The sequence below is a fragment of the Bufo bufo genome, chromosome 4 (genome assembly GCF_905171765.1).
Source record: "Bufo bufo chromosome 4, aBufBuf1.1, whole genome shotgun sequence".
Lineage (NCBI taxonomy): Eukaryota > Metazoa > Chordata > Amphibia > Anura > Bufonidae > Bufo > Bufo bufo.
The window spans coordinates 356,993,630-357,007,283 of NC_053392.1; positions in this window are offsets into that span (position 1 = coordinate 356,993,630).

The following is a 13,654-nucleotide window of genomic DNA, read 5'->3' on the forward strand; positions in this document are numbered from 1 at the left end:
GGGGGGGGGGGCTGCTCGCTCCTTTCCCTATTAGTCCAGGCCGTGCGCCGCCCAGGACTCCATGCGCATCTGCGCTTAGCGTAGCGGAGTTAGAAAACTTAGCAGAGCTAGTATTGCGGGCTGGCGCTGGGGGGCCCCTGTAAGAGCCGCATTCAAGGGGCTAAAGAGCCGCTTGTGGCTCGCGAGCCGCGGTTTGCCGACCACTGGCCTAGGAGGTTAAATGAACCACTCTTAATGAAATGCTGAAACGTGTGCTGCACTCATCCACTCCCCCCCCCCACCCCTATTCTTTCCCTCTCCTTCCCCTTTTATTTTACATTAACGTGTTGTAATAACGCTTCTTCACTGTTTATTGCAAGTGTGAAAATATGTATCATAATATTCAAGATGTCAGCTATGCTCACATTGACAATTGCAAACTTATTTGTCATGTACTTGCATTCTTGAGACAAATATGAACAATAAAAATTATTTGAACATAAACTGTTTGCATTGTACCAAAAGCAATATCGCAATTTTTCATCCAGCCAAATTGAACATAAATTTCACAGTACACAGAAATCAAACCGCCTTTTGATTTCAGTTCAAGTGTACATGTGTTTTTCAGTACAATTTTAAATCTCTGAGTGAAAACACCTGAAATAGTACGTCAAAATCTGAGACAGGGCATCTCGAGACACTTCAAGTCATGGTAGTGGTGGTGTGGGGGAGAATTATCTCATAGTAGTTTGGCAACTTGTGTTTTATACTAGATATAGCTTTTTTCTGTGTTTTATACTAGATATAGCTTTTTTCTGAATTCAGGAATTCCTCCTGCTCCTCTTCCTGGCAGCCCAAGAGAAGTCTTTCAGTGCCGTCCTTCTTTGTTCCTAAGAAAAGGAAACAAAACCCTACCCTGTCCTATGGCAGATAGTCAAGAAAATCTCCCTCTTGATGACTTGTGTGAGAGTAGTCAGCATTTGGACTGCCCTAAGGAGGAGGTCCCAGAGAAGGCGGGGGACCTCATGCATAGCTGTGTTGGTGGTGGTAATAGTGGCACCTGTTGCTACAGAAATGACGGTGGGAGCAGTGACATTGACAATCACGGCAAATACAGAGCTTGAAATCTGGATGGGGGCCAAGGAGCCTACCATGATATAGCAAAGTCTGATAAAAGTGGTTGGGATGGTGAGGACATTGGACAGGACCTGTGAGCCAGATCAGGGTGCTGAGGAGGAAGTAATTCCTCTGTGACAAGCTCTGCAAGAGTAAAATAAGCCGTGGGCAGGTCAACACAAACATAAGCACCACAACTCTATTGAACCACATGAAGTGGCATCACCCCATCATGTGGGCACACAGAGGTGGCCCCCAGCTACCAGAACAAGAGTTTTCTCTTTCTCCCGGTCTCCCTCTTGCCGCCAAACCATATCTACAGGCAGTACCGTGTCTTTTACATCGTTGTCATCACTTTCTGCTTCTCTCACTCAGACTTCTACTCCTCCGCTCCATCAATAACAGAATGCATTGCCAGGAAACAAGTTTACACACCCAGGAATCTGATGGTGCACAAGCTTAATTCCCACCTGACCAAGTTACTGGCTGTGCAGTTGCTGCCGTACAATTTGGTAGAGTCTGCTGCCTTTATGGAAGCTGATGGCATGTGCTCATAATCAGTAGAAGATACCTAGCCGCCATTATTTCTCCCAAACAGCCATACCTGCCTTGTACTCTCATGTGGGCTGCTTCTTGCAATTGTCACTGTGCGGCAATGTGCACCCCACGACAGACACCTTTACAGCCCAATGAGTCAATGTTTTTTGCAGCAAGGCAGCACCCCAGCAACGGCCAGGTCTTTTTGACCTCTCTACTATTATGACGGCCTGGCTCCCACACATCATCCACCTCCTCCACCTTCTCCTCCATGGAAACACTCCCATACCCAACAGCAGCAGGGCACAGCATTGCTCCCACTCCCCCCTCATTCAAGGTGTTAGAGCTGATCGGCCTGGACGAGAGTAGCCACACAGGCGAGCAGTTGCTAAAGTAGATCAAGCAGCAAACATCCCGCTGGCTGACACCGTACTGACCAACTGGGCAAGGTGGTCAGCTACAATGGCCACTCTGAACCCTGGGGGAAATAACACATGCTCCCTGCATGGCACACATCATTAACCTAGTTGTGCAACACTTTTTTTAAAAGTACACTAGCTTGTGCAAGGTGCTATCAATGTCCAAGAGACTGTCCTGGCATTTTAGCCATTTTAACACAGTGAGAAACGCTCTCCTGGACTTGCAGCAACAGAATGGTCAGCCGCTTCTCTGTTTAATCAGCGACGTTCCAACTCACTGGAATTAAACAAGATGCTAGGGCATATGTATGACCAGCGGAAAACCTTTAACGATTTTGTCATGCACCAGACCCCCTCAGCAGGGAGCATAGGGAGCATATGTTGTTTTGAGGTCAAGCAGTGGCAGCTTATCCGAGATGCCTGTTGGGTGCTGAAGCCCTTCAAAGTGGCCACAAAGTTTGTCAGCAGGGACAACTGCAGCATGAACAATCTCAGCCCCCCCATATTTATTTTAGAACAGATGCTGACACTGATGCAGCAAGGGAAGGTAGAGAAAGAAGAACAGATAAAGCATTCCATAGCTGTTGAGGTCCCACAAGGAGAAATTCCCATGGAGGAGAAAGAAGAGGAGCTGCCACTGGAGGAGGAAGGGGTGGAGGAGTCAGAGGTGGAGGATGATGATGAGAATGATGACAGCAGCCACAAAACCAGTTGTCTCAGAAAGAACTGGCTCCTTGGGCACGCTGTCACGGTCATATTGTTGTTTGACCGTTACGCAGTTGCTGTGCAGACTCGTTGCTGGTGGCAACGTGTCGTTTTTGGTTTGCACGTGCAATTCCCCTTTAAGGTGTGCCTCCCTGCTGTTTGGTGTGCTAGGGGTTAATCTTCTAGCTAGTGGGGATTATGGTGTGTCCTGGGTGTGGCCGCAAGCTTGATATATACCTGTGGCTTGCAGGCTGGGGGCAGTGGTACTACAGCCTTGTTTGGTGATGGAGCTCTGCTCCTTGCCTGGGTGATTCTGCCCAGTCCTTGAGGGCCACCTTATTGGACATAAATTATCTTTCCTTATGTATGCTCCTGATTCCTACCTCACTTGTTATTTGTTAGGTGTGGGTTTATGTTCAGGGTGTGTTGTACGTCTTCATGGTTGTTTCATGTCTGGGCTGTTGTTGGTGTTTGTCCCTACATGTATGTTTGACGTTTGCCCTGTATGTTGAAGCCTGTTTGCAGCGCTGCTTGGGGCTGCCATGCACTGTGTGAGCATGGGGGGGCTCTGGCAGAGTTGGTATGCCAGATTTCTGTGTGGTTGTTTGTACTGTGACCTGCTGTGTGTTCGGGCTCCTGTACTGATGCACGGGTTCCAGTTGTGGAGTAGTGATGAGCGGCAGGTGCCATATTCGATTTCGACGAAATTCGCAAATATTCGATAGAATATTCGTTTTATATTCGTCGAAATCGAATATTCGTCATTATTCTTGTTATCGTGATTAATATGCGATTTAAATAATCGCGTATTGCGATTTTAACTTAAAGGCTACTCTCCTATTGAAATAGCAATGCGATTAATTCAAGTTATAATAATCGAATTTCGATTTTAACTTAGCACTGCTATATTCCATATTCGTTAATTCTAGCCTAATATGGAATATAGCAGTGCTAAGTTAAAATCGAAATTCGATTATTATAACTTGAATTATTATTTTTTTTATTGTTATATTTTTTTCTTTCCCACTTCCCTAAAGTAGTTCTTACCTGTCCTTTGGATTCCTGGCTGCTCCAGTCAGTGCCCGTTGCCGCTTCTGACGACTTCCGTGCTCATGGAGCATCACCATCACCATGGGAACGTCTCCATATACTAGAATGTACTGTCGGATTTGAGAATTACGTGAAAAATCGCAATTCGATTATTTCAAGTTATAATAATCGAATTTCGATTTTAACTTAGCACTGCTATATTTAATTCTAGCCTAATATGGAATATAGCAGTGCTAAGTTAAAATCGAAATTTGATTATTATAACTTGAATTAATAGAATTGCGATTTCAACTTGGACCTGGTTTACTATGGTTGGCTTGGTAGAATTAGCGAATATGACGAATGTATTCGTCATATTCCACAAAACGAAGATAACGAATTATTCTGCATCTTCGTTTTAGCTACCTATTCATCAACTTCGCTAATTCTAGCAATCATATAGGAAAGTTTACTATAGAGACAGCTAAGTTTAATTCGCTATGCGATTATATTACTTTGCTTTTTTTTTATAAATAGAATAATTATAATAATTATCAGGTATTATAATTATTCTATAATCGAATTTCGATTTTAACTTAGCACTGCTATATTCCATATTAGGCTAGAATTAAATATAGCAGTGCTAAGTTAAAATCGAAATTCGATTATTATAACTTGAAATAATCGAATTGCGATTTTTCACGTAATTCTCAAATCCGACAGTACATTCTAGTATATGGAGACGTTCCCATGGTGATGGGGACGCTCCATTAGCACGGAAGTCGTCAGAAGCGGCAACGGGCACTGACTGGAGCAGCCAGGAAGCCAGGAATCCAAAGGACAGGTAAGAACAACTTTAGGGAAGTGGGAAAGAAAAAAATATAACAATAAAAAAAATTAAAAAAAAGAATATTCGAAATATCGAATTTATATCACTATATTCAAAATATTAGCGAATTAGCGAAGTGCCGATATTCGCGAAAAAAATTTGATATATTCGAATATTCGCGCTCAACACTATTGTGGAGGATTCGGCAGGTAAGTGAGTTGTCTTGTTCTTACCTGCCGATCCTCTTGCTGCGAATAGTCTCTTCTTTTCCCTTTGTTGCTAGGCCTGTGGAGACTCTGGTTCATCTGTATCTTGGATGAACCTGAATGTCTCAGGTCCCTATCTCCTAACCTCAGGGAAATTCAGGGATTTCAGGGTTCTGAGGTTCCAGCGTATGGGCCCTCCTCCCTTATGAGTCGGCTCATACAGTTAGAAGAACAGGCAGGGCCGATCCTAGGGTCACAGGCGCCTGGGTGCAGAAATATTTCTGGCGCCCCCACATGGGCGTGGTTATCTTACTAACTCCTCCCCTTTACAATGTTTCTATGGCAACAACTTCAGCCCCACGAATCGGCGGCTCGGCTGCTCGGCTTAAAAAAAAAAAAAAGTCAAAAAAAAAAAAGTCCCGGCGGCTCGCTCGGCCAGGGCCGGACTGGGGATAAAAACCAGCCCTGGAAAAAGTTGCACACCAGCCCCACAGCATTGCGTCATTATTTACTTGTTTATAATAGGAGAAAGCATTCATTTTAAAACACGTGTGTAAACACGAATATGAACTTTGCCCCACGATAGCTCTTTTGTAGAACCCCCATAAAAACTTAGTTACTTGACTTGGCCCTTGGGGATCTCGGACGCCACTTCAACACTTTGGCCGGGGGCTCGGCGGAGCTGATGTTGTGCTTTAACCTAATGAGAAAGATTTCATAATAAGGATTTGGAGAAAGGGCAGAGGGATAGCAGAGCAGGGAGAGGCTGGTGCTGCTACTAGGGGGTCATACCATGGGGGAGTAATAAAGCCCACCATAATGCCCCCCCAGTAGTAATAATTCTCCTTATAATATGCAAAACATTTGTAATGCCCCCAGTTGAGCTAATGTTCCCATAATGTGCCAATATAAAATACCCCTTCTCAGTGCCCCCGTAGATGACCCCCATAGTGCCCCCCCCTTCCCCATAGTACCCACCATAATGTGTCCCAGTATAAAATGCCCCTATACAGAGCCCCCATATAAAATATCTTCTTTTTTAGCCTCAGTAGATGCCCCTATAGTGCCCCCCAATAATCTGCAGTAAGATGTGCCCCATAGATGCCCCCAATCATGTGCCAGTAGCCAGAGCCCCCCCATATCATGTCAGTAGCCAGAGCCCCCCCATATCATGTGTCAGTAGCCAGAGCCCCCCATATCATGTGCCAGTAGCCAGAGTGCCCCCAATCATGTGCCAGAAATAAGAGCCCCCCCACCATCATGTGCCAGTAGCCAGAGCCCCCCATATCATATGCCAGTAGCCTGAGCCCCCCCATATCATGTGCCAGTAGCCCCCCTTATGTGCCAGTAGCCCCCCTATGTGCCAGTAGCCCTCCTTATCATGTGCCAGTAGCCCCCCTTATCATGTGCCAGTAGCCCCCTTATCATGTGCCAGTAGCCCCCCTTATCATGTGCCAGTAGCCCCCCATATCATGTGCCAGTAGCCAGAGCCCCCCCCATATCATGTGCCAGTAGCCAGAGCCCCCCCCCACCATCATGTGCCAGTAGCCAGAGCCCCCCCCCCCCACCATCATGTGCCAGTAGCCAGAGCCCCCCCATATCATGTGTCAGTAGCCAGAGCCCCCCATATCATGTGCCAGTAGCCAGAGTGCCCCCAATCATGTGCCAGAAATAAGAGCCCCCCCACCATCATGTGCCAGTAGCCAGAGCCCCCCATATCATGTGCCAGTAGCCCCCCTTATGTGCCAGTAGCCCCCCTATGTGCCAGTAGCCCTCCTTATCATGTGCCAGTAGCCCCCCTTATCATGTGCCAGTAGCCCCCCTTATCATGTGCCAGTAGCCCCCCATATCATGTGCCAGTAGCCAGAGCCCCCCCCATATCATGTGCCAGTAGCCAGAGCCCCCCCCCCACCATCATGTGCCAGTAGCCAGAGCCCCCCCATATCATGTGTCAGTAGCCAGAGCCCCCCCATATCATGTGTCAGTAGCCAGAGCCCCCCATATCATGTGCCAGTAGCCAGAGTGCCCCCAATCATGTGCCAGAAATAAGAGCCCCCCCACCATCATGTGCCAGTAGCCAGAGCCCCCCCATATCATGTGCCAGTAGCCAGAGCCCCCCATATCATGTGCCAGTAGCCCCCCTTATGTGCCAGTAGCCCCCCTATGTGCCAGTAGCCCCCCTTATCATGTGCCAGTAGCCCCCCTTATCATGTGCCAGTAGACCCCCTTATCATGTGCCAGTAGCCCCCCATATCATGTGCCAGTAGCCAGAGCCCCCCCCCTTATCATGTGCCAGTAGCCAGAGCCCCCCCCCATATCATGTGCCAGTAGCCAGACCCCCCCATTATCATGTGCCAGTAGCCAGAGTGCCCCCATATCATGTGCCAGTAGCCAGAGTGCCCCCATATCATGTGCAAGTAGCCTCCCATATCATGTGCCAGTAGCCCCCCTTATCATGTGCCAGCCCAGTAGTCCCCCCTTATCATGTGCCAGCCCAGTCCCCCCTTATCATGTGCCAGCCCAGTAGCCCCCCTTATCATGTGCCAGCCCAGCCCAGTAGTCCCCCCTTATGTGCCAGCCCAGTAGCCCCCCTTATGTGCCAGCCCAGTAGCCCCCCTTATCATGTGCCAGCCCAGTATTGTACCTATATAAAAAAATAAAAAAAAATAATACACTTATACTTACCTCCAGCAATGCGATGCGATGCAGGCCACCTCTTCCGTCTGTGTCCCTCGCTATACGGCTCAGGCGACGCGATGACGTCATCGCGCCATCACCGGCCTCTGATAGGCTGCCAGCACTAAGCCGGCAGCCTATCAGAGGAACAGGAGGGGACACACCTCTCCCTCCTCTGCCGCAGCACAGACAGGCATCTGTATTGCCGTCCTGAGGACGGCAATACAGATGACTATGGAGATGAGCGCTTCCGCAATGGAGGCGCTCATCTCCTGCTCTGCCCTGCCGCCGGCCGCGGCCGCCCCCACTTGTCACCAGGGCCGCAGCGCTGGGGTGCGGGGCACCCACTGCACCCCGTGTAGGATCGGCCCTGAGAACAGGGACAGATTTAGGGATGCTTTAGGAGGTGACCTGCTCCCTTATTCCGGCGTACTGGCCTAGCAGCTACCCTTTAATTCTTTACATTGTATGGCCAGAATGGTGAGCTGTATGCTCGTTTGTTTACCCACTGACACGAGTATCATTCATATCAAGCAGTGTGATGATTACTTGATAGTCATGCTTTTAGACCCTTGCTATAAAAGTAAAATGGAGGAATGTTTTCCTCCATCAAAAAGGGAGGCCAAATTCCATTCTTACAAGGGAACACTGTACGCTAGAGTGTCTGAAATGGAGACCTCTCTTCCCCACCAAGTCACCCACCTCCTGCTGACACAAGCAACAAAAGCTGCAGGAGCTGTCTCCTCAACATGGTGGAACTGTTTTTCAACGTACCGTGCCAGGCTGAGGCAAATCAGCAAGAGACCTCCTGCCTCAACTCAGGTTCAGACCTACCTAGATCTCTGGCCTGTCTAAACTGACTGAAGGCGGGTCAACCCAAGTAGGCAGGGACAACAGAAGATAGGCAAGGCTAGCAATTCTGTAGCACAGGTTATAATACCACCCAGCAAAACCAAATACCACTGTCCAGCACAAAATACCGCTCTAGCAGAACCGAATACTACAGTGAACTATAAAATACTACCACCCCCACTGCAGTTCTCATATATATTACCTTCCTAAAGCCCCTTTCACACGGGCGAGATTTCCGCGCAGGTGCAATGCGTGAGGTGAACGCATTTCACCCGCACTGAATCCGGACCCATTCACTTCAATGGGGCTGTGCAGATGAGCAGTGATTTTCACGCATCACCATGTGATTGGACCATGTGATGAGCTCAGTGACGTCACCGCAGGTCCTTTGACAGGTCCTGAAGAAATAACAGGAAAATGGCAGCTACGCGATCAATTGGAGGAGGTGAGTTAATTATTATTTTTTTAACCCTCAATTGACCTTCTACTAAGCATTCTGTATTAAAGAATGCTATTATTTTCCCTTATAACCATGTTATAAGGGAAAATAATTACATCTACACAACACCGAACCCAAACCTGAACTTCAGTGAAGAAGTTCGGGTCTGGGTACCACATTCATTTTTTTATCACGCGCGTACAAAACGCATTGCACCCGCGCGATAAAAACTGAACAACAGAACGCAATCGCAGTCAAAACTGACTGCAATTGCGTACCTACTCGCACGGGTTTGCCGCAATGCACCCGGGACGCATCCAGACCTAATCCGGACACACTCGTCTGCAAGGGGCCTAAGGATGACAATACAGTTGAATTCAGGAGGGCACCTGCAGCTGCCAGCCAGTTGCATAGGTATATGATTCTCCTAGAATTAATTTATGCACCAGATTGTTATGTACCTGCATTGCATCCAGGAGGAGTGGCCCCTTGTTCATTAGCCCACTGGTCCACCCCTGGAAAAGGCCCAGTATGCTCTCTGTCTTCTTTCTTGCTTCCAGTGTCCTCATCCAGCCCAAGTTGTCCTCTGCCAGTGTCCAAAACATAACTTTCGTCAAAACAAAGCTTCGGCCGATGAATAGATCTGGACTTGCTGCAGGTATAGCAGTGGGGTCACTGTAGGTTGTAGGCTTGTCTGAAGACAAGTTTCATAAGGCTACTGCTGCTCCTATCACTATCATGCCACTGCTACCATCATGCCACTACTGCTGTGTGCCTGCCTGACATGTATCACATGGCTGCTGCTGCTACTCCTTGCTGCTAATCCCCTATTGCCACCACTATTAATGCTATGCATCCGCTTCTACTACTACTACTACTAATACTACTACTACTACTACTACTACTACTACTACTACTACTGCTATCTATAGACTGCCGATCTATTGCCTTGTATGTTCCATGTTATTCTGAGTCTGCTGTCGCTACTATTGCAGACATGTGCCTCAATGACCCTACCCTTTCCACATACACACTATACTGTTGCTGCTCTCATTGAAAAGGAAGAATTTTTTCTAGGCTCATTCAGAACGAGACACTTTTTCTTCTGACAATTAACACTTGTGTACACTCTGCGCCCATTATGCCATAATTTTTGTAAGGTTAGTCCCAACAAGCCCCTCTCTTCTGGCAAGTAGCATTTGTGCGTGTCATATGGGCAGGTAATTCTGACCCTGTCAAAGCATCATTTTTGCATGCCTGGCCCCCGAACAATCCATTGTTTTGTTTTGTTTTTTTATCCCACAACAGCATGTGTGTTTAAACACCATCTGCTTCCTGTAAGGGACAATTTTTGGAAGCTTTGGAATATGTAAAAACATAACACATGTGACTGCGTGATGTGTTTTTAAACACGCTGTTTGTTAATGCCATCTAACATGCGTTTACCCATAGCTATGTATGTCAGTGTTATTCTGACATCATTTGCTATTGCTGTCATTCTGTTCAAGAGCTTAGAAGTAAGAGAAAGAGAAAACATTAATAAAAAATTTAAAAATAAATAACATCTTTTCCCAGGAGGCTAAAGGGTGTTATATAACAATGGAGCTACTTTGGTTTGGGTAAAATTGATTTGGTTCCTAATTGAACTTGTTCAGAATTTTGGCTAACCGAAACCAATCTCAAAAAGTTCGCTCATCTCTACCCTAACAGTATTATCCAATTTTCTTTTAGCTCATTCACAGCCAAGAAAACGTGGTCTCTTTCTAATTCAGTCTCCCAGACTTTAAAAATCACAATTTCAAAGAAGCCTCTCATTCATTGGCTTAGGTCGGGTATACTGGTATTCTTTTTTTCCAATGGAAAGTTGCCTTAAAATATGTTTCCTTACACCTGCTGGGTCTCTTAAATGACATGTATCCCCTCTACCCTCCCAACTACAACTAAGGCATCTCATCCAGGCAACCAGTAACCTGTTCTGTGCTGACAACAAGGGCCAAGAACCCCAAAACCACTGTCTACAGACAGGTGACTCTACTTATTAGAGGTTTGGATGACCTGAACTGATTTGTATTCATTAGCTTGCAACAGATAATTGCGGAATAGGGCCATGTATAGTGATGGACGAACATTGGCTGGGACAGTTCGCGAACGCGATCGCGCGAACGCGATCAAATGTCCGCGAACCGCGAGTTCGCGGCGGGCCCCATTCATTTTAAAGGCAGGCAAACCTGGAATACCTTCAGGTCATATTTGCAGCCACCAAATACTTACTAGAAGTGCACAAATAGTCCCACAACATGGACAGAGACATACCAGATGTATTATTTGTACTGTTCTTGTCAAATTGAATTTCTGCACTGTATTATTTCTTGTTTTACCTATGTTGTTTAAGTCTATTGTTCTCTGCTGCCATCTGCTGGCCGGAATTCGTATGCTGCACGCCTTGTTCGTTGTCTATAAAGTTTTTTCTCTGGGCGTGGTTTTAGCAGCCTTGGGCCTTGTCACTTCCTGTAGCCTTTTTCAGTGCTGCATTCCTTTGTGACTGGAGACACACACCTTGGCTTGTGAAGGCATCAGTTTTTGACCAGCAGTAGCCTCAGCAGTTAGCCTCAGGAAAGACATCCACATCACAGCATCTACTGCATTCCTGTATTGTATCACTGTATGTCACTGCTCTGGATCAAATAAACACACGTTTGATTGCATCCTCATGTCTACGTCTGGATCCATCTAACCTGAGCATCTGCCGGTCCGGTCTGCTCCACTGCTTGGATACGAAGGTAGGACAGTCACCAGCCATTATCAGTTACACCTTCATTCGCCTTCATGTGGGGACAGAACATTATTCGAATTTGCAATCTCCATTCATAATTTTTTTCAATGCGGAATATTGGCAATGTAATTTTCGCCTATGTATAAGCGCAAAATATGCGCTGCCTACTACAGCAACTGGGTTTCCACCAGACTGAAGTTGGATGCGATCCAAAAAGATGGTTGGCAACAATTTTCGCGACATTGAGGAGGAATTTCTGATCACTGTAAGTAATTTGACATTAAAGCAGTGTATTTGATTAAATTTCACATGCATGTTATAACAATCGCTGTATATGCAGATCAAGTGTTTAAAAAAAGTGCCATTGCGAAAATCCCTAATGATGTGATTTATTTTTTCGCGGTACACACAACTTCACATTTTATAAGGTCTCATGAGATATTAGTGATTGGTGCACCAAGTATTGTTGTGAGAACTTGCCACTCCAGTACAGGCCCCAAAAATTAGCCAATAGGCATTCACCTGACAGCAAAGAACTTTGGATTCTGTGGCTGGAGGTACATTAGGCGTTCACAGAATAAATATGTAATAGTCGGCCAGTACAGGCCCCAAAAATTAGCCAATAGGCATTCACCTGACAGCAAAGAATTTGGATTCTGTGGCTGGAGGTACATTAAGCGGTCACAGGATAAAAATTTAACTGTCGGCCAGTACAGGCCCCAAAAATTAGGTATGCAACGGACATAAAAGGCCTTTTATGCCGCTGTATTTACCTAAGACAGGGACCATGATTTGTTCTGGGTGGTGGCGGATATTTGTGGGCTGTCATGAGGAAATTCAATCAAACGTGGTCGACTCATCACATGTGTTGAATTGCATGCGCAAATGCACTATAAAGAAAGTATATTGGTAAATAACACTGCGCTTCAATCAGTTTTTTGGGGGGGCGACTGGTATATATATTTTTTTATTTCTTAAGTACACAACCAGGCGCACTATGAGAGATGCGCCCCAGCCACATTCTAAGTCCCCGCGCAGTTGCAGAGCCCTGATATAATGGTCTGGTAAGGTAAGGCTTGGTGCAGGGGACGTGTGCACATCTGACGTATCTGAACACTCCCACATGGATGATGCCAGTGGAGTGTCAGAGACAACTTACAGGCCGTTCATTGGCTACTTGCATCTATCTGATACGCACCTACCAGTACACTCTAATGTGATTGGTCTTGGTAACACGCCTCCAATCACGTGACTGCCTTTTTAAGGCCCTCAAACAGCGTTTCATTCAATTCTGTCCGTTACCCCTGATGAAGCCAGATTAGCTGTTGAAACATGTTGGGGGACAGTCTCATGTTTTAGGTTCTGAGATCTTTGTCAGTGTGAGCCACGGCTGCCATCAGGGGGGTACAGCCGATACCCCAGTAAGGGGCCCGGACCCCAGGGGGGCTTGGCCAGTTCCAATTTTTTTTATTTTTTTCCCCCCATTTGTCAGTGACTTCTTGAACTTCATTGCGTCGCTAGAGGGGGGCAATTGAGTATTCCTTGCCCGACCCCTCCCTCCAGATTCCCGTATACCTGGTATAGTATACCTGGCTGCATTCCCCTTTAAAAGGCTCTGACTCTCTGAGCCGCTGCGCAGAGGAACACAGCTGCGCAGGTGATGTCAGACGCTGCCTGCTCCCTCACGCCGTCACTCCGCCTTCAGAATCAGATTAGCGCGCAGCCGCCTGCCTGCCTGCCACTGCCAGACAGTCAATTCTGGTTTGCAGGCTTGCAGCCAGGCGCGGCGGCGGGAACTTCTGTTCTGGGACTGGAAAGAATTGTGGAAGCCTGCCCAGCTGACCTAGACAGTGCCCTCTCCGCACTTAGCCAGCCCAGGAAGTTGTCAGTGACGGGCCCGGCTCCATGCACTTAATACGGACGGAGTTAGGGTCACCTAGAATCAAGTCAGCAAGGAAACACAATACATGAAAAGACTTATCTGAGTAAACAGCAGCAGCAGCCTCCAGCAGTGAACACTTCATCCAGGAAGTAGTATAAACCGCAAAGTGAGGCAGTATGGGAGGGAATATAAAGGGAGACGATTAGTCTAAA